Source organism: Schistocerca gregaria, chromosome X (assembly GCF_023897955.1).
Source record: "Schistocerca gregaria isolate iqSchGreg1 chromosome X, iqSchGreg1.2, whole genome shotgun sequence".
Taxonomy (NCBI): domain Eukaryota; kingdom Metazoa; phylum Arthropoda; class Insecta; order Orthoptera; family Acrididae; genus Schistocerca; species Schistocerca gregaria.
Window position 1 is genome coordinate 642,467,389 of NC_064931.1, and position 27,182 is coordinate 642,494,570.

General features: G+C 44.7%; 1 protein-coding gene and 1 long non-coding RNA gene across 3 annotated transcripts in view; one reads left to right on the forward strand and one right to left on the reverse strand.

Annotated features, from left to right (window-relative positions):
• Positions 1-27,182, reverse strand: part of LOC126298669 (uncharacterized) — a 123,606-nt gene that overhangs the window by 43,848 nt on the left and 52,576 nt on the right. For both annotated transcript variants that reach the window (XR_007552640.1, XR_007552641.1), the window contains exons 2-3: positions 8,495-8,560; positions 8,269-8,412 (exon numbers count right to left, since the gene is read on the reverse strand). This is a non-coding gene — a long non-coding RNA (uncharacterized LOC126298669). The remainder of the gene's footprint in view (positions 1-8,268; positions 8,413-8,494; positions 8,561-27,182) is intronic.
• Positions 1-27,182, forward strand: part of LOC126298667 (endothelin-converting enzyme homolog) — a 368,726-nt gene that overhangs the window by 37,708 nt on the left and 303,836 nt on the right. The window lies entirely within an intron of this gene.

Here is a 27,182-nt window from a genome sequence, read left to right on the forward strand (position 1 = left end):
GTACTGGTTGTTGATAAATCAAGAAAACTGAATGACAGTACGTATAGACAGAATTTCCAGAAGTTTCTTTGTATGTAGCTATGAAAAAAGTGATGCATATGTTAGAACATAATGTACCATGGACAAATTGGCACGTATGTCAGGCACTCAGCGCAAGAGGACAGGCGTGCATACACAGAGAATTGCACTCTGGCGAACGTAAAGTTAAGAAGCTAGAGATATATGCGCAGAACCTTCTGACACTGATCAACGAATTAGATACTAGGGTTAAGGAACTGGAGATGTACGTCCGGATCGTTCTGAAAAAAAGAGAGGAGGTGACTTAGCTATAAAGGTTAATGGAATAGAAAATAAAGTACATGATTTAACTGTAAAAATTTAGCAAAACTTATGTAAGGTGCAGCCTGGGAAGCAGCCCACTTAGTATATAGCAAGAAGTCGACTAAGCGTAAGGTCATCACTGCACAGAAGGCTGTTCAAGAGACGTTTCGGCTGCTAAGGGTAGGACATTTGGATCAAGAGCAAACACGGAGGGAAACCTTTAAACCTGTTACTGAATCTCTCCGTGAGCTCTCAGTGATATTACACAACGATGACGAAGACGCTATTGGTAGTTCCAATAACAATCTCAGCGATCCTAGGATAGACAAAACATTTGGTGTCAGTGGTGAAAAACCATGTATGGTCGGCATGCAGCCTATGAATTTAAATGAAAAAACAATACAGATACGCACTAGTAAATTTCAAAGAACACTACGTCCACTGAATCTCATTTTTCTATAACCCTTAAGAACAGGGAAATTTTCACCCAAAGATCTGGAGATGTATGGTTAAACAATACAATGGACTGGTGTACACAGAAAAGCAGGAAACCAACGCAGTGCGAAATGCGAAGACATTATAAAACCATTATTGTCAGACAGTCTGTATAACAGCAGCGAAGGTATTGACATTCAGCCTAAGGGGCAGCAGTCAGCCCTCTCAGTATGTTTATACTACTACGACCACAATGAGATAATAGATCGATTATGACTGCCCGTGGCATCAGATGCTGTGGGAAATACCGCTCATTCGAATGAGGTTGTTTCAGTAATTTCAGAGCTTAGAGAGACAGGTATAATCGAATAACTACGGAGACAGCAGTTCTAGAACTGCACATAATAGCATGCAAAGCATACTCTCGTAGGCATGCCATGATTATAGGCTTGGACGACTTAGGGCAGGGTGATCTTGTAGATATGATGAAATATCTACATGAGGATAATGAATTCAAATATATTTTAATGGTTATTGATACAAACTCCAAATTTGCCTAGGTATTACGTTTTAAAACAAAACAGAACAATAGAGGGTAAAATGTGATTGTGTTTTAATGGACAGATATTCTCCCAGAAATAATTATACAGTATAATCTAAACAAACATAGCATAATAAAAATGAGGCCAATCGACGTTTGTGATAATTGACTCATGGGTAAGGTGTACTATCGTATTACAATGCTGGCTCCACATAAACAGCTATTTAATGTGGGCGATTTGGTAAGTATCTCAAAACACAGGACATCATTTGAGAAGTCGTACCTCCCAAACTCGATGAGTGCGATATTCATAGTTTCCAAAGTGCAGAGAACAAATCCCAGTACGTACATCTTAAAGGATGGCAATGGCACTAAAATTTCAGGCCGGCCGGTGAAGCCGTGCGGTTCTAGGCGCTTCAGTCTGGAACCGCGTGACCACTACGGTCGCAGTTTCGAATCATGCCTCGGACATGGATGTGTGTGATGTCCTTAGGTTAGTTAGGTTTAAGTAGTTCTAAGTTCTAGGGGACTGATGACCACAGATGTTAAGTCCCATAGTGCTCAGAGCCATTAGAACCATATAAAATTTCAGGATGCTTTTACACCGAGGAAATGCAGAAGAGCTCAGAACCACACGTGTTTCTCAAAGAGTGTGTCGTAAGACATCGAGGGAATAGAGCATTAGTTAAGTGGCTTGGTTTTCCTGCAACACAAAACAGCTGCAATGACGCTGACGATTTGCTACATAACAGGCGCACAGAGCACAACCAGCACAGTAGCATTACATGCGTGATAGGAGATGCGTTATAGGAAGTGGTGGTATTCTCGACAAACTTCCCTCCAAATATCACATTCCGGGGTATAATTACTGTGGACCTGGTACGAAGCTTCAAAAACGTTTAGCTCGTCATGATAAGGGGATTAACCTGCTTGACGAGGTGTGTTTGGAACACGACATTGCATACGCAAAACATAACTCCCAGGACGTCACACTACAGATCGAATTTTAGCTGATAACGGCAAGGTAATACATGTGAGAAAGGGTATGGTATAGCGAAGCGCATTAGAACATTTATATTTGATAAAACCATGTATGGTAAAATTAGATTGAGCTTGGCTGTGGATTTCAAGCAAGTTATGAACACCGCACATAGTGCCCTGAAGAAGAAGGAGAAAGAAGAAGAAGAAGAAAACGATGATGAAGAAGAAGAAGCCTTGGCAAGGGTGTTTAAAAAACTGTATCCTGACAGCGATGTATGCAGCTAAAAGTTCTGTGAAGCACAAGGGACCAATTAAAGCTTCCAGGGCTCTGCTGGTACCAAAGAATTCAGGTGGACTTACTGTCTCCTTCATTCCAGCCCTTGCAAGTCGCCAAGCAATGGGCTCACTGGCCGTTAGTGCTGCAGCTTTTTCCAGAACAGCCAAGAACACACAGAACTCCCAGGAGCAGGTAAAGGAAGCAAGTACACATAACTGTATAATGGAAACAGCAGCCATCGGAAACAACTAACCAGAAGCAATACAAGAAAGGACTAGGTCTCTTCACAAATAAAAAAAAAAGCCGTTAGTTATTCTATCGGACAGACCGCTTACAAATACAAATCTTCTCAAGTTTGTTAGGAAAAAGTACAGGATTCCGTGATGTGTTTATGCGGAATACATTGCCAAAGACTATGTGGAAATCGGGAGAATGTGGAATTGTGAATTTAGATGTTTCCTAGGGGGGGGGGGGGGGGGGGGGGGTAGGAACCTACTAGGTTGCGTATGTACAGAAAAATGTCTTCTATTTCGATTTATTTGGAGACCTGCAGCCGCCAGAAGAGTTACAACGATACTTCAGCGACAGAAGACATGTGTTCTACAATTTTCATCGCTACCAATGCTTTAGTACCTACTTATGCGGACGTCTGTGAATCATATTCCTCCTACAGTTTACGATGATTCATACAAGGAGATGCCTTAATCATCTATCCGGCAGTTAAATGTGTTATACCCTGATTCTAAAAGAACGATCCTCAGTATTACGCCAAACTACTTCCCACTGATTGATTTAAGTAATGCATTGATTGGACTGGAGACATACAACAGCATTCCGAATATCACAGAGGCTAACAGTAAACGTCTTCTGGATGTTAATGTTGGAAAAGAAACTGTGGAATTAGAACCTGTTGGATAAGATATTGACGATTTAAAACGATCAAAGGGATTACGCTATGTGCAAACATCAATACACTTACGTCTGAAATAAAGACAACAACGATTGACATCAACCAGAAAGGTTCAATAGGACAGCTACTGCATTTCACAAAAGAACAGGTTCTGAAGAAGGATCCTACAGTTCCGATCATTCAGCTGATATACTCTCTGTCAATACAATCTGTGTTGAGTGTACTTTTGCAACAAACTCTTACCTCAACAACAGATTGATTTACGGATTCTTCCCATCAGTGGGAACAGGGTATAAAACCACTGAGACCCATGCCAACGCTATTTACCTCCAAGTGACAGTTCAGGCATTGGGCTGTGTGGAGCTGCGTATTGTGGACCAGGATAATCAACTTGTCAACCTTCCTGGTGTACGGCTACATCTAAAGTGGAACCAGCGGTGATCTTGAATGTATAGGGACCTAGAAGCAGCGGCGGTGGTCTTCAACCACCCGGGACCTGTTGGAGGCAGAAGCTACGACCTTTAACTTGCCAGACCGGATGTGTCGGCGGCGAACTTCAAGTAGTCAGGGATCGCAGTGTCCCTGTATTGTCCCTGTATTGTCAACAAAGACAGGATGAGCGTAAGGTATAAAACCAAGGTGCACGACGCACAACGCATCACTTCACAACAGAACAGCAAATTAAGAGTTTCTTAAATCAGTAGGACTGAAACTGCGCAATGACGTTGTTCAATATAACAAGCCCAGTGGAATATGACGAATATATTATACGCAAGGAATACTTCTTGCATAAACCTTATGCATCAACCCCATTCAACAAGAACGATGAAATCAGGATTGCCATCCAACACCAGGACTCTTTAACCCTCCCATGCAAGAGTTTCACATATCTTGGTGGATCATTTACGAAAAGGGATGGCATTGAACCTTACACGTAAAAATGCTTTTGCATTCCTGTATCATGAGCTACGACATGAACTTAACGGGGTCGAGACTGACCGTAACGCAATGTGGACATAACATCAAATCTTAAAACGTATGTCTCTGCTTCTCCCTCGAATTTCAACGGTTTAGAAAGTGCAGGGTGGTTCATTGACGAGTCAGTGAATAGAACAGTGGAAGAGCACAAGCGATTTACTATTTGTATACCTTTAAAATTGCTTGTGGGATACTTTGAGAACATGATGCGAACTGGTCTGAATGCTAAACAGGAACTTATTCTAGTATGGAGTGCAACGGATAATAACTCATACATTCAAGGGGCTCAAGAACAGTACGAGATCACCATTAGTAAAATAATATAGAAAATGTCGCACGTCACTGTACTGGATGAACAGCGTTTTAAGCCTTTAAAACTTCTGAATGCTGGTGTATTTCTACTGTTATCTCTCCATTCATTGGAGGGTTTTGGCTACCAATTGCTACTGGCTACAAACTGATAAACGTGGTCTTTTAAAACCTCCGGTCAATTGGAGACGTCCAGGTTCATCAACCCGCGTTTCAGAGCAACAGGAGAGGGAATATAGTAAAGGATTCTAACAAATTTGATAGTTGCAGGTAAGTACTGGCAGCGTCTACCTGAACTCTGAAGCCTACCCATACGATAATTTACACCTGCAGAGGAATGAAAATGTATACAGTCTAGCGTATGACATGTATGTGAGGTTCCATGCTTCATAGTGCAATCGGGAAGGATGTGTACTCAGTCCGTGGCAGCTGGCGCCAATCATCAGAATAAACTGGCCAAAACAGAACTAGATAGTTAAATCTTGACCTATAGATGTACGAACTGAATTTGAATCTTTAGGAAATTTCCCAGAACACATTGCAGCGTATGCTATAGTTCTGCATGACAGTGTGATTAACTCTTGCCCCCTCACTGGCGCTGTGCAAAGAGCTGTATAAATGAACAGGTGCTGCACCATGCCCAGAGGATTGGTATCTCAATATGTGAACATCATTGCAGACGCTCAGGGTTTGTATGATAAGGAGTGTAGACAGTTCATATATAAAGATATTGCACTCATAGGATTACAGGGAAGATGTTGGAATAATAGAGACATTATCAGCAAACATTGCATCATCGAGGTCTTTCAAGGATGTGTCGTGTGCTATAAGATAAAGGAGTGCAAAGAGATTAACACATTTCTACCATAGATTTCACTGGGATGATCTTGTCATACCCTAGAAATATATGGTGACGCCACTTTACCTGTTAAACGGCACAGATACCACCATATACGTAAAAGGTGAAGGAGATCACATGGACGCCGCGAATCTTCACGTTTGCTGCTATTCAAGCCCTGGAATTCTTTGGGTGTCATCTTTTCCTTCGACTTGAGACAAATTTCTTTTAAGTTGGATGGAAAGTAAACGATTTTCTATCTCTCAATCTGTGTATAATCTCTCTTCATCCTGTTCCCACTTCGATAGTACACAGTTTTACCCAGTTAATGGTTTTTTTTCAAGTACTGGTGGTATAATTTTAGACATGTCAGTTATACGTCTTTGCAAGCGGACATGGTCATGTGCCTCCTGCTTACATAAGCCAGTTCGTAATGCACGATAAGCGTAATCCATCGTGACCTGGCTGAAAATGACTTACAAGGTCGTGGTGCCCTCCATCAGTAATGCTGGATTTCAATATGGTGTTCACCCACCCTTAGCCTTGATGACAGCTTCCACTTTCGCAGGCATACGTTCCATCAGATGCTGGAAGGTTTCTTCGGGAATGGCAGCCCATTCTTCACTGAGTGCTGCACTGAGGAGAGGTATCGATGTCGGTCGGTCAGGCCTGGCACGAAGTTGGCGTTCCAAAACTTCCCAAAGGTTTCTATAGGATGCACGACTGGAATCTGTGCAGCCCAGTCCATTAAAGGATACTTATTGTCGTGTAACCACTCCGCCATAGGCCGTGCATTATGAACAGGCGCTCGATCGTGTTGAAAGACGCAATCGCCACTCCCGAATTGCTCTTCAGCAGTGGAAACAAGAAGGTGCTTAAAACATCAATGTAGGCCTGTGCTGTCATAGTGCAACGCAAAACAAGGGGGGCAGGCCCTGTCCATGATAAACACGACCACACCATAACACCACCGCCTCCGAATTTTACTGTTCGCGCTACACACGCTGGCGTTCGCCAACACCCACACCCTCCCATCGGATCGCCACGTTGTGTGCCGTACTCGTCACTCCACACAACGGTTTTTCACTGTTCAACTGTTCAATGTTTACGTTCCTTACTCCAACTGAGATGTCGTTTGGCATTTACCGGCGTGATGTATGGCTTATGAGCAGTCGCTCGACAATGAAATCAAAGTTTTCTCACCTCCAACCTAACTGTCATAGTACTTGCAGTGGATCCTGATGCAGTGTGGAATTACTGTGTGATGGTCTGGATAGATGTCTGCCTATTACACATTAAAACCCTCTTCTACTGTCGGCAGTCTCTGTCAGTCAACAGACAAGGTCGCTCTGGACACAGCAGAAAATCAGCATGCACATCATGCAAACTAATAGGATGTGTGAGTTCTATCTCCACCACATACACCACAACAGCCGCCATACCCTCGATTTTTCCACCTAATCCCTTGCACTTGGGTTCAGTCACCCATCGAAACTCCTCAATTGGCAGTAGTTGTTGCATGGCATGCCCAAATGTGTTATTGACATCCAAGAAGATGATGGGGGGAGGAGGTGCGACTGTGCGACCACAGCACTGCATTTAATGGTGGGATACCACGGATCATTAACAGCCTTGAGGCGCTGCAGTCATGGACTGGGCGGCTGGTCCCGGCGGAGGTTCGAGTACTCCCTCGGGCGTGTGTGTGTGTGTGTGTGTTTGTCCTTAGGGTAATTTAGGTTAAGTAGTGCGTAAGCTTAGGGACTGATGACCTTCGCAGTTAAGTCCCATAAGATTTCACACACATTTGAACAGCCTTAAGGAGCTCCGTTTCCAGAACAGGAAGGCACACTTTCAGAAACCCTACAGGGTCTTGGTGCCCTCCTGCTGGATTCTCGGTCCTAGCGAACGAGATTCGCTCCTCAAAGGTGCCCGCAATCACCACTAACCTAATTGCGGTATAGTGTTACTAATCTGATGTCCTTCACTAAAAGGAGGGAAGAGGGAACTGCCACTAGCCTTTGGATTACTACTACTATTACTATAACTACAGCTTGTTGACGGCGATGCTGTTGCTGCTGCTGGCTGCGTGGAGGAGCATGGAGGTGCTTGTATCTTGCAGTTCAGGCAAGAACCTGGGAAGAAGGAGATTGTATGTTGGCCAAGCATGAGTAGTCTGGCTGCCGCTGCAGAGATGGTTGTTACCACAACCCTGAGCCAGTTGCTTGAGGGATGAGAGAGAGGGTTGACCATGGACGCCAGAGCGGAGCTAGTGAGGGGGCAGGGTTGGCGGCGGCTGTGCAAAAAAAAAAAAAAAAAAAAAAAAAAAAAAAAAAAAAAAAAAAAAAAAGTTCAAATGGCTGAGCACTATGGCACTTAACTTCTGAGGTCATCAGTCACCTAGAACTTAGACTTAAACCTGACTAACCTGAGGACATCACACATATCTATGCCCGAGGCAGGATTCGAACCTGCGCCGTCTTATATGGCGGAGCTTGCTGCATAGGTGGTTTTTACACCGCCGCTGTTACCCACGCTACTGCATATTGCATGGATGGTGGGGCAGTAGAGAAATAAAAACTAGAAATAAGTACATCATTCCAGACATCGCCTGATTCTGCAAGCGAAAAAAGAACAATGGTTATTTGTAAGCAGAGTTAGTACATGTACAAATTACCTACATTGTTCTGGCTCCGTTCATATCCCTCAGGTCATCCGGCATCTCCACAAGGCAACGCAGCTCCCTCTCCATCTCCTCCATCCACTCAAGCATTTCGTCGCCTGAACCACCATGTATCAATCAACCGAGCCTTCTCCAAAATCACCTACAACAGCAGCATATTTATTTAATAAAAGAAGTACCTACACTAAACTTATAAAAAATTTGAGGAATGAATACGTACTCACATTATAGCTGTGATGCAGATGGCATCACAACCTCTGTCGCTCCCTGCTCCTACTCCTCAAAATCATCTACAACAACAACACACAATATTCAACATTTTACCTACATGATTAAATTTTTGTCTACCAGCAACATATTATGTATACACAGTATTATAAAGAAGTAAAATATAGTGAATATAAACTCGTACTACTGACAAAGCTACTGCTGCTGCTGCTGCAGTTGCTTGCTTTCAACAGCCAGGTTATCAATTATCCGCTGGACATATACTAAAACGATAAGACGACATGCATTCAGTTTTACTACTACTACGAAACTGTTAGTGAAAAAGTTATAGTTATCGATTTTGATCCCCGAAGTCATGTACAATACCAAAATCTCACTGACCACTAAATATAAGCAGCATATTACGTATACAAAGAATAATAAATATATACGATGTTGATTCTTCTGCTGCTGCTACGTCACTGCCGCCTCCAACTCATCCATGAATTGGTGAACATATGATGAAACAATAATAAAAACAACTAACACAGAAATTCAAACAAATGCTATGAATTCTGAACGCTATGAAACCAGGAAATCTGAACAAACAGTACGATTTGATACGACATTTTTCTTGCGAAAATATACTTCGAAGTCTGAATACACAGTCATTTGAACCTGCGAAACTTTTTTACGAAAATATACGCCATGAAATCCGATCCCATGCTATGAAACCTAAATCTGAGCAAATGCTACTATATCGAAATCTGAGCACAGTGTGCTTTGATACTAAGAAACTGTTTTTACGTAAATATGCACTACGGAGCCTGATCTCATGCTATGAAATCAAACTTGCACTTACCTGGTAATTCTTCTTGTCTCAGGTGTTTGGTATTGCAACTGGTACTGCTGCTGCTTGAAAAACGTTTCATCTAGCAAGCAAACTACACTGGTACAGGCAAAGCGACGATATGCCTAACGGAAACTGAACGATAGCACAATGACAAGAGTGGAGGGGTTAGGCTTTATACTCCTTCACTGCTTCAGCATTAGCCAATAGGAATTCAGTACTCTGAGGAGGGCTGGAAACTTTCGTCTGTGTATTTGGACACGTTGGTTCACGCACGAATAGGAAATAGCTACTTGGGAGAGAGCGGTGATAGGAATTCCGCAGGTATCAAAGGTCAGAGGGCTGCCACCACCCGATGCTTTGTTCAACAGGAAGCAGCTAAAACCTTATCTCGACATTCCTATTACAGTCTGTCCTTCCTGCAGCTCATTAAAGTGCGCTAACACCAATTTCTGTCAGCGGAAAGCTTCACAAAGGTGACGTGTGCGAAGTGCCCAGCCATGTATTTCAGCATTTGAAGCGCGTGTTCAGAGAAAATGGTTACAGTAAGGGAAAAATGGCAAAAGATTTCAGGTGCCACCAGTTAAAGACGACAAGATAATCGACGGAAGAGACCAACCCGGCTGCATTCCTTCCACACTATCGAGCAACTAGTAGCAAGATTGGACGTGTGTTGGGAAATGGACTGAGACCAGTGTTCCAACATAGGTTTCGTGTTGGTGGTGGTGGTTAGTGTTTAACGTCCCGTCGACAACGAGGTCATTAGAGACGGAGCGCAAAGGTTTCGTGTTCCTGGCATTCATGGTGTCACCTGTGAATGTGGTACCGTTAACGTAGGTCAAACTATTTGGACTGTTGCTGAACGTTGTGCAAGGCATTCACGACATATTAAACAAAGGGTACTTAAGAAGTCGCACAGAGTTGAACATTGCATAGAAAACGGGCATAAAATACAATTCGAAAAGACGAGAGTTTTGGTTCACACATCTCCGTACTGAAACTCACTGTTAAGACTTTGAACACTAATATCCCAGATAAACAGAGCTAGATATCCAGGGGTCTTGAACGTTTAGTGCTTTGATATAAGCTACAGCATATAAAAAGTATAGGGTTTAATGTCACCTCGACAACGAGGTCTCTAGAGACGGAGAAAAAATTCTACTTGGAGAAGAACGGGGATGGAAATGAGCCATGCCCTTCCAGAGCAACTATCTCGGCATTCGCCTTAAGCGGTTTAGGGAAATCCTAACTCCCTAAATCTGGACAACTGGAAGTAGACTTTTTTTAAACCGCTGCCCTCCTGCATACAAGTCCAGTGTTTCAGCGCTACCTCGCTCGGCATAGCTGTAATAAGACGTGTATCTGGGGTGGGGTGGGGTGGACGGATGGGGGGAGGAGGCTACTATCGACTATGCCTTTACCATCCCTACCTGGTGCGTGTGTTCAAAAGCGATGCAAGATGGATTCTGCTGAATTCTGGCTACTTCTTTTTCTCTTCCTCCCCCCTCTGTAGTTAATACCTTTGGAAATTTGTGGAGTGGAGTGAAAGTACCCTCTTGAACCAAAGACATGGGCAAATCTTAAACATGCCAGCATTAATAACATTCTGCGAGAATTATCTTATCTATCTGCGCAACCTATGTCTTACCGAGATGTAGCAATGAAGGAAAGTACATCGAGCGCCAGCTCTACCTAAGTATTTGGCATTTTACGATCAGAGTGTTGCTACTTCGGCCTGTCTTCATTGAGAACCCTACCGAAAGTCGTGTACAGTGTAGGATTTGTAGGTTAGCCTAGAGGTAAAGTACTTTATTTATCAGACGTATTCACGTATCAGCTAAGTCATCCTATCGTTAAGGAATTCTTATTTTTGTTTTCTTTCCTCAAATACACCGATGGGAAAAAATCGCAACACCAAACAACACTTAATGTAGAGTAATGAACATTTTGGGAATACACTTGTCTACATAAGATGGTTCAAATGGCTCTTAGCACTATGGGACTTAACATCTATGGTCATCAGTCCCCTAGAACTTAGAACTACTTAAACCTAACTAACCTAAGGACATCACACAACACCCAGCCATCACGAGGCAGAGAAAATCCCTTACCCCGCCGGGAATCGAACTCGGGAACCCGGGCGTGGGAAGCGAGAACGCTACCGCACGACCACGAGATGCGGGCTGTGTACATAAGACATATAAGTGATTAATATTTCAAGACCACAGGTTAATGTAAGCACGAGAAAAGCCATTGCAAATGTGAAATGCAGGTACATTAATAACCAGTGAAACGGCCAGAATGTTGGACGCAAGCATGCAAAAGTGCATGCATTGCGTTGTACAGGTGCCGGATGTCAGTTTGTGGGATAGAGTTCCATGCCTGTTACAACAGGTCCGTCAAATAAGGACGGTTAATGCTGTCTGTGGATTACTCTGGAGTTGTCGTTCCATGATGTCCCATATGTGCTCGACTGGACACAGATCTGGTGGTCGAGCAGGCCAAGGTAACACGTCGACACACTGTATAACACGATAGGGTAGTACAGTTGTATGTGGGCGAGCCTAACCCCACTCGAATGCTGTTCATGAATAACAGTGTAACAGGTCGAATCACCAGAATGATATACAAGTTTGCAATCAGAGTGCGTGGGATAACCACGAGAGTGCTGCAGTCATACAAAATGACCCTAGATCATAGCGCCAGGCTGTGTCCAGTGTGTCGAGCACACAGACAGGTTGGTTGCAGGCGCTCAACTGGCCTTCTCCTAACTCACACACGGCCGACTTCCTTCCCCGTCCTTCCCTAATCCGATGAGACCGATGACCTCGCTGTCTGGTCTCCTTCCCCAAAACAACCGCAACCCCCCTCCTCCCTCTCGATAGTGCCACAGTCACGGTCTGGAGCCCGGTCTTCTTGCGACTGTACATTCTCGTGACCACCATTGCCAGCAACCTTGTAGAGTGGCTGCATTCCTGCCAAGCCTTAAGCAGTACCGCAGAACCAACATTCAATTTCTCGTAGCCTTGTTACACGAACCCGTTGGTAATGGCATCTTTGTCGCCTTAAAAGTATTCTTGACTAACATGAACTCACCATGTCCAGTCTCAAAGGTAAGTAACGCTCACGATCGTTACAGCGCGTATTTAAAGCAAAATTGATTTGCATTCTCATAGCGGCGCTACTAGCGCCACTATTATGCGACTGCCGAGAAATCTGAATAGACATAAACTTTCAAATGTAGAAACACGCCTACCAACTTTCGTTTATGTCGAACAACTCTTTCTTGATGATGAGATTTTTTTTCCGTCAGCGTATAATTTGTCACGGGTTTTAACAAGCTGTCAGAAGTGTTTTTAAAATATAGTATACGAAGCAGATACTATATCTAAGCTTTACATATTCAAAGTATCATGTCCAAAATTATCTTTAAAGTGAAAGTACCTAACTAAAATTGTTTCCTTTTTAATTAGTGAAAGTATTAAAGATAAAAGTTGTCCCCAAAGTAATTATTCAACAAACCTGCATTTGACTGCGTCTGCAAACTTGTTTCGTGCACTCCTCAATTTTGCCAGTAATGAAACATCTATTTGACTCAGCAATCAAGTTTTAGAGAATAATGCCGTTTGTGCAATGGCATTAAGATGGTACTGCAAAATTACCTTTTGGCCCTGATGTATATTCAATGAAATTATATCTTGATTTGAATAATGCCAGTTGTACAATGGCATATAATCAGTTATTTGAAATAACTTTCCTCTGATAACTTTAGTTATACCAAAATTGATTTCAAACCATGAACTGCACATATATATTGCATAGAGGCTTCATTTTCTTTACGGTATTTCATTTGGTTGGTAACTTTACTTTACTACTCATTTTCATATTCAATACAAGCAAAGGATGTGGATTATGATTCAGGCTGTTAGATTGAAACACAGTGTTGATCTCAGTGTATACATATATTATTGTTAAAAGTTTAAGTCATATAGAAAACTCATAATTTTCAACATTTTTATGCAGCGACAGCAACTGATATTGTTGATATAAGAATATACAGCCTACAGTTGCAGGTTAACTTTATCGTTTACCTAGGTTTCAACGCTAGTAATAACGTCTTCTTCAGAACATAATATATTATTTAAATGTTTGCCTAAAACAGGCCATGTCCTAAGTCAACTTTATAAAACTTGATGCATAACCGTAAGGTTTTGTCACTTCTATTAAATAAGCTGTAGCAAATTCACTTTAAGCCCGTTGTATGGGTCTCGTCGTGTGACTAGAGACCAGAAATCGAGACTGACAGACAGGTACTGTCGAGCACTGCAGAGGAGTGGTTGTAAACATCGCATGAAACCTGAGGTAGGAATCACTTGTAAGTTCCATAGTGCTACCAGCAGTCCAACTAGCACATTGACAGTGCGTAGCGAATTAAAAAGAATGTGTTACAATGATAGAGCAGCTCCTCATAAGCCAGAGATCTCAATCGGTAAGGCTAAGCGATGCTTGAGGTCGTGTAAGTATCGACACAACTGGTCAGTGAAAGAAGATCTGCCCCGGTAGCTGAATGATCAGCGTGACGGACTACCGCCCTCAGGGGCCCGGGTTCGATTCCCGGTTCGGTTGAGGATTTTCCCCGCTCAGGGACTGCGTCTTGTGTTGTCTTCTTCATCATTTCATCCCAGTTCGGCGCGCAGGTCGCCCAATGTGGCGTCGAATGTAATAAGACCTGCACCAAGGCGGCCGGACCTGCCCCCTAAGGGGCCTCCCTGCGAAAGACACCAAACGCTCATTTCATTTTCCAGTGAATGGAAACTAGTGATTTGAAATTATGAACTACGCTATACTCTATAGCAGTCCGATGGAGGGGTTTGGGTTTGCCGAATTCATGGGAAACGTTACCTGTCGTCATGTGTGTTGTCAAGAGTGGAGAATGAAAGAGGTTGTGCTGTGGTATATGGTTGTTCTTCATGTGCGCTTAAGAAAACGCTAATTTCGGAAAGATATGAACGCATTTTACAGCACTGTCTAATGCGTATAGCAGAGGAACAGTTGGATGTGATGATTGTTTGCATCAGCTATCAGCATGGCAATGCACGAACCGTGTGATAACGCAGGAACTGAGAGGAAATTGTTTGTGAACAACATTTCTGAAATGGACTGGCCTGCCGAGAATCCCGACCTGAAATCAATAGAACACGTTTGGGATGAGTTAGAACGTCGACTTCGCCACATGGTCATGCGTCCAGAATCACGTCTTCTCTGGTTTCGGCTCTTGAGCAAGAATGGACTGGCATTCCTCCACAGACATTCAGAAAACTCACTGAAAGTGAAGCATCCACGGCCATGAGGCGCAACTGACAGTACTGAGATATACACTTGAACTAAACTTGGGCAGCCGTTGCTGAGTTGCAAGGTGCCGTAACGACAGTGTTCCATGAGGCGGTGGCTCGTGGGCAGTCACATGCATATACACTACTGGCCATTAAAATTGCTACACCAAGAAGAAACGCAGATGATAAACGGGCATTCATTGGACAAATATATTATACTAGAACTGACATATGATTACATTTTCAAGCAATTTGGCTGCATAGATCCTGATAAATCAGTACCCAGAACAACCACATCGGCCGCGCGGGATTAGCCGAGCGGTCTCAGGCGCCGCAGCTACGAATTGTGCGGCTAGTCCCGGCGGAGGTTCGATTCCTCCCTCGGGCATGGGTGTGCTTGTTTGTCCTTAGGATAATTTAAGGCAAGTAGTCTGTAAGCTTAGGGACTGATGACCTTAGCAGTTAAGTCCCATAAGATTTCACACACATTTGAACAACGACCTCTGGCTGTAATAACGGCCTTGATACGCTTGTTCATTGTGTCAAACAGAGCTTGCATGGCGTGTACAGCTACATATGCCCATGCAAATTCAACATGATACCACAGTTCACCAAGAGTAGTGAACTGGCCTATTGTGAGGAGACAGTTGCTCGGCCACCATTGACCAGCCGTTTTCAATTGGTGAGAGATCTGGAGAATGTGCTGGACAGGGCAGCAGTCGAACACTTTCTGTATCCAGAAAGGCCCGAACAGGACCTGCAACATGCGGTCGTGCATTATCCCGCTGAAATGTAATGTTTCGCAGGGTTCGAATGAAGCGTAGAGCCACGGGTCGTAACACATCTGAAATGTAGCGTCCACTGTTCAAAGTGCCGTCAATACGAGCAGGAGGTGACGGAGACGTGTAACCAATGGCACCCCATACCATCACGCCGGGTGATACGCCAGTATGGCGATGACGAATACACGCTTCCAATGTGCGTTCATTGCGATGTCGCCAAACACGGATGCGACCATCATGATGCTGTAAACAGAACCTGAATCATCCGAAAAAATGACGTTTTGCGATTCGTATACCCAGGTTCGTCGTTGAGTACACCATCGCAGGCGCTCCTGTCTCTGATGCAGCGTCAAGGGTAACCGAAGCCACGGTCTCCGAGCGATAGTCCACGCTGCTGCAGACGTCGTCGAACTGTTCGTGCATATGGTTGTTGTCTTGCAAACGTCCACATCTGTTGACTCAGGGATCGAGACGTGGCTGCACGATCCGTTACAGCCATGCGGATAAGATGCCTGTCATCTCGACTGCTAGTGATACGAGGCCGTTGGTATCCAGCACGGCGTTCCGTATTACCCTCCTCAACCCACCGATTCCAAATTCTGCTAACAGTCATTGGATCTCGACCAACGCGAGCAGCAATGTCGCGATACAATAAACCGCAATCGCCATAGGCTACAATCCGACCTTTATCAAAGTCGGAAACGTGATGTTACGCATTTCTCCTCGTTACACGAGGCATCACAACAACGTTTCACCAGGCAAGGCCGGTCAACTGGTGTTTGTGTATGAGAAATCGGCTGGAAACTTTCCTCATGTCAGCACGTTGAACGTGTCACCAACGGCGCCAATCTTGTGTGAATGCTCTGAAAAGCTAATCATTTGCATATCACAGCATCTTCTTCCTGTGGGTTGAATTTCGCGTCTGTAGCACGTCATCTTCGTGGCGTAGAAATTTTAATGGCCAGTAGTATACTCCGCAGCAGTGCCCTCGGGAACGGCTGACGGAAGTCAGCAGTCGTACAAGGCTTGTGGCGAGAGTGAGAAGACAGGTTGGTGGGCGGCAGGTCTTGGGTCTGTAATGGAGATTCGTGGTTGCTGATGGTCGGTCGGAGTCTGGAGCGTAACTAGCTCTCGATGGATGGAGCACCGAGCTAAGCAGGAATCCACAGAAGACTACCTGAGCGGTGTCCCGTGAACACGTGACTGAGTGGACACGGAGAGGGGCCTGCAACTGCATTCCTTTGTACCGCTTAGCGGTAAACGGCTTACTGAATCTTCTATTTGCAAACAGCGTCAAGGTGAGACATGGGCTGTACCTGGCCAGCGAAGCATATCTAGAATTACGGGAGCAGAATATGCGGGGGTGCAGCGCTGCATATGTCACACCCCTCACATCCTGAAGAAAGGACTGCTGAACCTTCTTAGAGAAGCGTAGCATAGAAGGAACGAAACAACAGTACAATCATCCAGTGTGCAAAGATGCGTCTGATAAGTTACCAACAAGTTACTGAGTTGTGTAACACAATATTGCATTCCACAAGAAACGGACATACACAAATCAATATACATAAAAATAACCTCTGAATTACATCTACCATTGAAAAAGGATAGATGACAAAAGTAAGAAGACGGCGGAACATGGGTTACATAACAACTGCCATCTACACTACTGGCCTTAAAAATTGCTACACCACGAAGATGACGTGCTACAGCCGCGAAATTTAACCGACAGGAAGACGATGCTGTGGTATGCAAATGATCAGCTTTTCAGAGCATTAACACAAGGTTGGCGCCGGTGGCAACACCTACAACGTGCTGACATGAGGAAAGTTTCCATCCGATTTCTCATACACAAATAGCAGTTGACCGGCGTTGCCTGGTGAAACGTTGTTGTGATGCCTCGTTTAAGGAGGAGAAATGCGTATCATCACGTTTCCGACTTTGATAAAGGTCGGATTGTACCCTGTCGCAATTGCGGTTTATCGTATCGAGACATTGCTGCTCGCGGTGGTCGAGATCCAATGACTGTTAGCAGAATATGGAATCGGTGGGTTGGGGAGTGTGATACGGAAAGCCGTGTTGGAGCCCAACGGCCTCGTATCACTCTCAGTTGAGATGACAGGCATCTTATCCGCATGGCTGTAACGGATCGTGCAGCCACGTCTCGATCCCTGAGTCAACAGACGGGGACTTTGTAAGAAAACAACCATGTGCACGAACAGTTCGACGGCGTTTGCAGCAGCGTGGACTATCAGCTCGGAGACAATGGCTGCGGTTACCCTTGACGCTGCATCACAGACAGGAGCGCCTGCAATGGTGTACTCATCGACGAACCTGGCTGCACGAATGGCAAAACCTCATTTTTTCGGATGAATCGAGGTTCTGTTTACAGCATCATGATGGTCGCATCCTTGTTTGGCGACATGGCGGTGAACGCACATTAGAAACGTGTATTCGTCATCGCCATACTGGCGTATCACCCGGTGTGATGGTATGGGGTGCCATTGGTTACACTTCTCGGTCACCTCTTTTCGCACTGACGGCACTTTGAACACTGGGCGTTACATTTAAGATGTGTTACGACCCGTGGCTCGACCCTTCATTCGATCCCTGCGAAACTTTACATTTCAGCGGGATAATGCACGACCGCATGTTGCAAGTCCTGTACGGGCCTTTATGGATACAGAAAATGTTCGATTGCTGCCCTGGCCAGCACTTTCTCCAGATCTCTCACCAACTGAAAAAGTCTGATCAATGGTGGCCGAGCAACTGGCTCGTGACAATATGCCAGTCACTACTCTTGATGAACTGTGGTATCGTGTTGAATTTTCCTAGGGAGCTGTACCTGTACACGCCATCCAAGGTCTGTTTGACTCAATGCCCAGGCGTATCAAGGTCGTTATTACGGCCAGTGGTGGTTGTTATGGGCACTGAGTTCTCGGGATCTATGCACCCAAATTGCGTGAAAATGTAACCACATGTCAGTTCTGGCATATTATAGCTGTCCAATGAACACCCGTTTATCATCTGCACTTCTTGTTGGTGTAGCAATTTTAATGGCCAATAGTGTAATACACAAGAATATGAAAACCATATAACTATTTCACAACAGCTTCCAAAATATCAGCGCAAATCTAAACAACACAATAATACGATCCCATCCAGAGAGGCACGCCATATCGGTTTAGGGGAACGGTAACATGCCGCCACAGGCGACGACGCGGAAAGCCGAGCCTAGGCAGGGCTTAGGGCGAAATTCCCACGAAGGCACAACCCACAGTTCGAAGAAAACACGGAGGGATCGGCGGCGCCAGCACGGACAATGTGACCGGCAGCAGGGTTTGGTGGTTGGGGGGGTGGGGGATGAAAGGGGGACGGTTGCAGAGACGGCCGTGGAGGAGGCAGAACGGCGGCGGCGGCGGGGGCGGCGAAGGGGCATTGGCAAGTGGCCTGTCGGCGGCGACTACAGGGCCGGTGTCCAACAATGGCGTCACTTGCAAGAGCTGGGGCAGGGCAGGGCCGACAGCAAAGGGGCTTTCGCCGTAGAACTCCGTGGACAAGAAACCGAGTGCCGCATGGCACGACAACATTGCAGATAACCTTGCCACACACAAAATTCTTGGTCGTCCCGTCTGGACACTCTTCATGATCACACTCACTTTAAAACTGCGGGGAAGATTGTCCGTCATTAACCCAGATGGACGTACGCGCTCGGCGCTCCCGGAATGCGACTGTCACTACAAACATACACATCTAGTCGGTCCATTAAGGAGTCAATATCTTGCGTACGAGAGTCTGGGAAAAACTAACGACACAACAAAAGATTTCTGTGCCCGTACTTACAGTAAAGTAAGCACTGTGCTGCGTACCTTGTATGCCGTATGCTATAAAGTGCATCTTCAACTGTTGACGGTATATGGCCCAGTCCTCTTTCTGGGCGTCAAACATCCGAAAATTGGGCGCAGATTCAGAAGTGGCTCCCCGAGGCACGGGATTCGTAGTCAAAAGCTGAGTGAGCTGAGCTACGGTCTACAGCTGTTTCTGAATTTTCTGATCCTGTAACTGAAGGCAGCTCCGACGATTGGAGAAGGAGACAAGTCAAAACACACTCAAACATTACACGAAAATACACTGACAGTGAACTGGAACCTGAACTGTCACAGAAAAATGAAAAAAAATCACCAAATAACCACAGATAACAATGCAGACCAACTGCATCAATTAAGAGAAGACCTACTGCATTAACACACGAACGGACCACCCAAACTATGCAAAAAATAAGACTACTAAAAACGAGTTTTACAAACTTGCAGCTACTAAGAAACTTGGACACTATTTGTAAAATGGACGCCAACCAGATTCTAGACAACCAAATCAACATTCAGTAACTGAATCCAAGAAAAGAACAGTCCTTGTCCTGTACCCAGCTCGACACGTTCACACTATAGTAATGTTTTAACAGTCCTAATACGGTACAGTGTTGGACACAGTTGAATTAGTCATTTCTAAAAGGCCATACATCCACCAAAGTAAAATTTTCATAAGAAAGAAAAATCTGTTTTGAATGCAAATCTAAAGAGTGAAATGTCTTCGTTTGTACTTAGACTACAGTGTAGGATATTTAGCTTAATGTGACCATAAAATCGTGTGCCACAACAATACATGTCCTATGTCGCGATGGAGCAACCGATGTAGAGATATAGCCTTTTCGAATGAAATTGTTTTCATGAAGTATAACATTCTACGAATTGTTGATACCCTGCAGCTATGTCAAGTAAATAAGAGATAAAAATGTAATTAATAAAGAATGCAGCATGATGCATATGTAGGTATGCTTTTTATTACACAATCTTTTAAGTTTAGAAGAGCACAAAACAGAAAATCTGTTAAACATTAAAAGCCTTCTTCATGCACATTCAGGACGTTTGTAAGCCGTTTACAAAGTTCCTTGTAGAAGTCTAATTTATCGCCTGGTATTTACTGAATCAATTTCCTAATTTATTTTAATATTGACTGGAAGTTTTCTTTGTATGAAGAAGTGTTTGGTAGTTCAGGTGTGGACGCCACAGGCTGCCCTAACTAAAAATCTTCCCATCGATCCACTGATATGCTTTCAACAAACCACATTCACTTGGACAATATTCATACTGCGACCGTTGTAGAGTCACTTGTTCAAATGGTTCAAATGGCTCTGAGCACTCTGGGACTCAACATCTGTGGTCAGCAGTCCCCTAGAACTTAGAACTACTTAAACCTAACTAACTTAAGGACATCACACACATCCATGCCCGAGGCAGGATTTGAACCTGCGACCGTAGCAGTCTCGCGGTTCCGGACTGAGTGCCTTAACCGCGGGACCACCGCGGCCGGCAGAGTCACTTGTTCTTCACGTGGAATTTTTGTCAGTGATTTCCTTGACTAGACAGATTTTTTTATAATGTTTAGTCCACCATGCCTTAAAATCAATGATGTCACTAGTTTGCACTGGATGAACTTAGAAATTGAAACCTACTCTTTGTATTAGTGTGTTGATTTAGTCTGGAATGTACACTATGTATTGTGAATAAGTCCCTTTGCCGTGGCAAAAGCCCTGTCACAAGGGAGGAGTGAATATCCTCTGCTAGGTAAATAATGAATAATCTTTTCAAGTCTCCCAGGCGATGCTGCAGCTAACAAAAATCTGAGCACAGTGTAGTTTGCATTTTGACCAGAGCATCCATCTGAGAAGATATATAGGTCTTTCACATCTGAGGGAATATTTTCCTGAAAATACTTGTTTAGCAATGGGCAGACTTCATTGGATCCTTTACGAGCCTGCCCTTAATGGTATGAGGAAAACACTGGCGTATGATCCCACAAGTTGACAATTCAAAAACCCACAATTGTCTGTAATAAAACACTTTCAGCACTGGAATATCCTACAGTCGGAAGTTCTGCATGTAGTCGATAGTAATGCACCTACAGTATTGTTTTCCTGGACAAGCTTCTTAATTGCATCAATTTTCTTGTAAAATTATTTGGCTGTGTTTTTATGAACTGAGTTCTACTGTAGCCACTCTTTTCGCATTGTCATTCAAATGCGGGCATTTAATTTTTTGATTCAGTTCGTTACTTGTCGAGCACGTGTCAATCTTCGGCTTCCTATATTCACAATCAAAATTTTCCTTGAAGAATTTCAAATAAAATTTGTAGTTCGCTTTAACATCAGGATACTGTTGCTTAAATAACTCATGCACTTATTTGACATCCGGCTATGTTGATAAATATTTTCTTCATTTGTTGTTCGAGTAATGGAATCAGGGAAAATTCTCACCTATGCCATGCAGAATCAAGAACGCATATTTACAAGCATGGTTTCTTCTTCCACACTGCTCACGTGATACTGAAAATTTGCCACTTTAGGATTTGTAACACACTACTGGCCATTAAAATTGCTACACCACGAAGATGACGTGCTACAGACGCGAAATTTAACCGACAGGAAGAAGACGCGGTGATTTGCAAATGATGAGCTTTTCAGAGCATTCACATAAGGTTGGCGCCAGTGGCGAAACCTACAACGTCCTGACGTGAGGAAAGTTACCAACCGATTTCTAATACACAAACAGCAATTGACCGCCGTTGCCAGATGAAACGTTGTTGTGATGCCTCGTGTAAGGAGGAGAAATGCTTACTATCACGTTTCCGACTTTGACAAAGGTCGGATTATAGCCTATCGCGATTGAGGTTTATCGTTTCGCGACATTGCTGCTCGCGTTGGTCAAGATCCAATGACTGTTAGCAGAATATGGAATCGGTGGGTTCAAGAGGGTAACAAGGAACGTCGTGCTGGATCCCAACGGCGTCGTATCACTAGCAGTCGAGATGACCGGCATCTTATCCGCATGGCTGTAACGGATTGTGCAGCAACGTCTCGATCCATTAGTCAATAGATGGGGACGTTTGCAAGACAACAACCATCTGCACGAACAGTTCGACGACGTTTGCAGCAGCATGGACTGTCAGCTCGGAGACCGCAGCTGCGGTTACCCTTGACGCTGCATCACAGACAGACACGTCGAACCTGGGTGCACGAATGGCAAAACATCATTTTTTCGGATGAATCCATGTTCTGTTTACTGCATCATGATGGTCGCATCCGTGTTTGGCGACATCGCGGTGAACGCCCATTGGAAGTGTGTATTCGTCATCGTCATACTGGCGTATCACCCGGCGTGATGGTCTGGGGTGCCATTGGTTACACGTCTCGGTCACCTCTTGTTCGCATTGACGGCACTTTGAACAGTGGACGTTACTTTTCAGATGTGTTACGACCCGTGGCTCTACCCTTCATTCGATCCCTGCGAAACATTACATGTCAGCAGGATAATGCACGAACGCATGTTGCAGGTCCTGTACGGGCCTTTATGAATACAGAAAATGTTTGACTGCTGCCCTGGCCAGCACATTCTCCAGATCTCTCACCAATTGAAAACGTCTAGTCAATAGTGGCCGAGTAACTGGCTCGTCACAATACGCCAGTCACTACTCTTTAACTGTGGTATCGTGTGAAGCTGTATGGGCAGCTGTACCTGTACACGTCATCCAAGCTCTGTTTGACTCAATGCCCAGGCGTACCAAGGCCGTTATTACGGCCAAAGGTGGTTGTTCTGGGTACTGATTTCTCAGGGTCTATGCACCCATATTGCGTGAAAATGTAATAACATGTCAGTTCTAGTATAATATATTTGTCCAATGAATACCCGTTTATCATCTGCATTTCTTCTTGGTGTAGCAATTTTAATGACCAGTAGTGTACTTTACTTCTTTTCTCTTCTTACCGGATACGCATCAATTAGACCTTGCAAATAACCATACTCTCTTTATCAGCCAAACTACTCATATTTGTCAATATCTGCTTTTGCTATTCCTCTGTCACAGTCTCGAAATAATTTCTTGGGTACCTGAAAACACCAACACCAACTTGTGATCAAATAGCCCATTTTACAGGGTTAATTAAGATATGATTTCTAAGATAACTGCGCAATAGGGCGGTAATTTATCACTGAAAGTATAGCTATTATGTTCTATGCTCAACATCAGTAGCTACACCTGCACTGATTTGCGGTTTTGCATGTTGGTACGACATTTACAGCGTAGCTCACTTTTGGCCTTGTTTTTCCATCACATTTACTCAAACTACCTTTCTTCCTTCTCTTTGCACCCTCACAGTCACTGAAACTATCACTTTCACTCACTATAAACAGAAGTACAACATAATCCTCTGAGGAGGCACTGTCATTGTGTACACAAATTGATGTCGGCGTGCAGCGCAAGCGGTGGTCAACACTTGATTTCACAGGTGGCGACCGCGCGAAGTCCAATCGCAGGATATATGGTTCTTTCCCGAGGAACGTGAAATGCGACTCTTAATATCACCTATATAGGAATGAGTGGGATATGGCCTTTTCACACGGAATGTGCGTTTCTTCAGTTCCTACCAGATTTAGAACTAAAATGGAAATATGGTGGGGATGGACATATGGCCTTTTCGAAATGACTGATTCAATTGCTCTGTAGTAGGATTTGCGTATGACGATTGACGCCACTGAATACAGACTGTCACAACACAATAACCATGAGTACACAGACCCATCAAGACGAAGTAAAACACACGCGAAAATCCATTTGGGAACCACACGAATCACCTGGAAGAACGAAACTCTGCTTCATGAAAGCGAACTGATATACCACGAGAAACACTAAAACATACGTGACGAACTACAGCCTCGTCCCAGTTCAAGTATGGCGGACGAGCGATGAGCACTGAAAAACAACGTCACTCGCCGCCATTCAAGTGTCCTTGGCCGAGTGGTATCATTGACAGTATTGAAATATTATATGAATGCGTGGTGTCTATTCTTTCGGACACGTCGAATCCCAGTCCAGGACACATTTTAACTCTTCGCCACTGCTTTCGCAGAACATCCCGATGCAGCTGATATCATTAGTTCCTTCCCTCCCCTTTCCTCCCCCATCCACCTCCAATTTACATAATATGTGTCACAGCAGCTAATTCCTCTTGGTGCCTGTTCTTTCACACATGTCCGAAAGAAGAGACACCATGTGTTCATATAATTGATTCGCTTCGATGGACAGACTCAACAACCTTCAGTGCTGATATACGACATGGACAGAGACTGCGGATAGCGGGCAATAGGTGGGAATGTGAGTCGGTCGGGGAGTGAGCCGAGATAATCCACAATCCGTGTCCGGATGGCGCAGTAATTAACGCAACTGCCTAGTAAGCAGGAGATGCCGGGTTCGGGTCCCGATCCGCCACACATTTTTCACTCTTCGGCGCTGATTTCGGATGAGGTCCCGATGCAACTAATATCATTAGTATTCAAATACACACTTGCAATAACAATTGTTTGTTTTGTTCACATGAGCTAAACAAAGCACAGCTTCTGAGAATGAATGTCCATGAACGTGAAAGTAGCGAGGAGCAGGGAGGATAAGCAACGACACGGTCCCACGCGTTATGAGCAGCAAGGTGCCGTAACGACATGGTCCCACGAGGCGGTACCTCTTGCACCGTTAGATGCATCCCACGAAGGAGTGCCCTTAGGCTGGGAAGTCCAGCGTCACACGGGGCTCCTGCGGCGAGAAGACCCCTTGGCGGGAAGCAGCTGCGGCAGGGGTCGGTCCGTAAGGGAGACTCGTGAAGGCTGATGGTCGAGTGTAACTGACTTTTGATGGTCTGAGCGACGAGCTAAGTACGCGTGTAAATTGGAAATTTATGGTAAGTGCCTGCCGAAGTGGCCGAGCGGTTCTAGGCGCTTCAGTCTGGAACCGCGAGATCGCTACGGTCGCAGGTTCGAATCCTGCCTCGGGCATGGATGTGTGTGATACTGAACCTTAGGTTAGTTTGGTTTAAGTAGTTCTGAGTTCTAGGGGACTGATGACCTCAGATGTTAAGTCCCATAGTGCTCAGAGCCATTTGAACCTTTTTTTGTGGTAAGTACTATGGGACCAAACTGTTGAGGTCATCGGTCCCTAATCTTACACACTACTTAATCTAACTTAAACTAACTTACACTAAGGACGACACACACATCCATGCCCGAGGGAGGACTCGAATCTCCGACGGGAGGAGCCGCACGGACCGTGACAAGACGCCCTAGACTGCGCGGCTACCCCGCACGGCTAAGTACGCGTGTGCGGAAGACTATTAGTCGACCACAATGTTATTGCATCTGGGAGTGATGACGCTTCAGCAGGCTTATCATAAGTTTTTATTATGATATTTCACGTGGACCTGCGGAAACAGTTGATATATCCACAACTGTCCTGAAAGCATTTACAGCGCGATGCACTTTTCTTCGTCAGCACTGTATTTGTTTACTTTAACGTCACTGCCTGTTTACGATAACGGCCACGGGAGGCCAAGTGCAATAATATCGCGGTCTGCTAGCACATGCCTGGTGTAACGTGGGCACATGACCGCGTTGACGAAGCGATGTGTGCACACCACGTATCGGTGCAGCTTGCGTTTCAACACACAGTGGCTGCTGCAGAATATAGGGTGGTCAAAAGTTCAATGACTCTTTTATTGACAAATAACTCCACAGTGAGGCAGGGACGCCGCGCGGAGTGGCCGCGCGGTTAGAGGAGCCATGTCACTAATCGTGCCGCCGGAGGTACGAGTCCTCCCTCGGGCATGGGTGTGAGTGTTCTCCTTAGAATTAAGTTAGTTTAAGTAGTGTGTACGGACCGAAGACCTGAGCAGTTTGGTCCCTTATGAATTCACACACACAAATTTTTGAGGCAGGGGTCGTACCTGGCTGCGAAGCATATCAATAAGGGTGGAGGGCGAATATCCAGCAGAATACAAGCCACAGTAAAGGCGGAGGATGAGTACCAAATATTCATGTTCACTAGTAGGTGTCCGGATACAACTGATCAGATATTGTAGGCACAACATATACCAGTTGAGTTTAAGCTCCTGTGTATGTCGCTAGCACACAATATTTGCTTCGATAGATGGATTTACTACCGCAACTTTTTGGTCGGTGCCCAACTGGTCTGAACAGTTGCGATTTTGAAACACAGAAACTGAAGTTTTTAGGGAGAGTGGTTATAATTTAACGCCTCCTGACGTTTGGGGAATTTTTTTATATGCTAGTACAGGCGTTGAAGAGGGGGTCTTTAGATACTGTGGACAAGCTCGCATTGACCAAGCAAGAGGAATTAAATTGGCTCTGTTCTTTGCACAGGAACCGTCCTCGCATTCGCCTTAACCGATTTAGGGAAGCGCCGGCCTCGGTGGTCTCGCGGTTCTAGGCGCGCAGTCCGGAACCGTGTGACTGCTACGGTCGCAGGTTGGAATCCTGCCTCGGGCATGGATGTGTGTGATGTCCCTAGGTTAGTTAGGTTTAAGTAGTTCTAAGTTCTAGGGGACTAATGACCACAGCAGTTGAGTCCCAAAGTGCTCAGAGCCATTTGAACCATTTGATTTAGGGAAGCAGCGGAAAACCCATACCAGGATAGCAGGATGGGGATTTGAGCACTGTCCCAACAGGAAGCGAGTCTAATGTTCTAATAGCTGGGACACAGCAACCGAGGTATTCTTTATGTCATCTGTGCTCAGACGTGGATAAATACAAGGCAATACACATAACTGAAACAGGTATAATCAGATTATTCGAAATTAATTCGCTTGATGCGAATTCCTTGCCATCAACTGCATCAAGTGTAA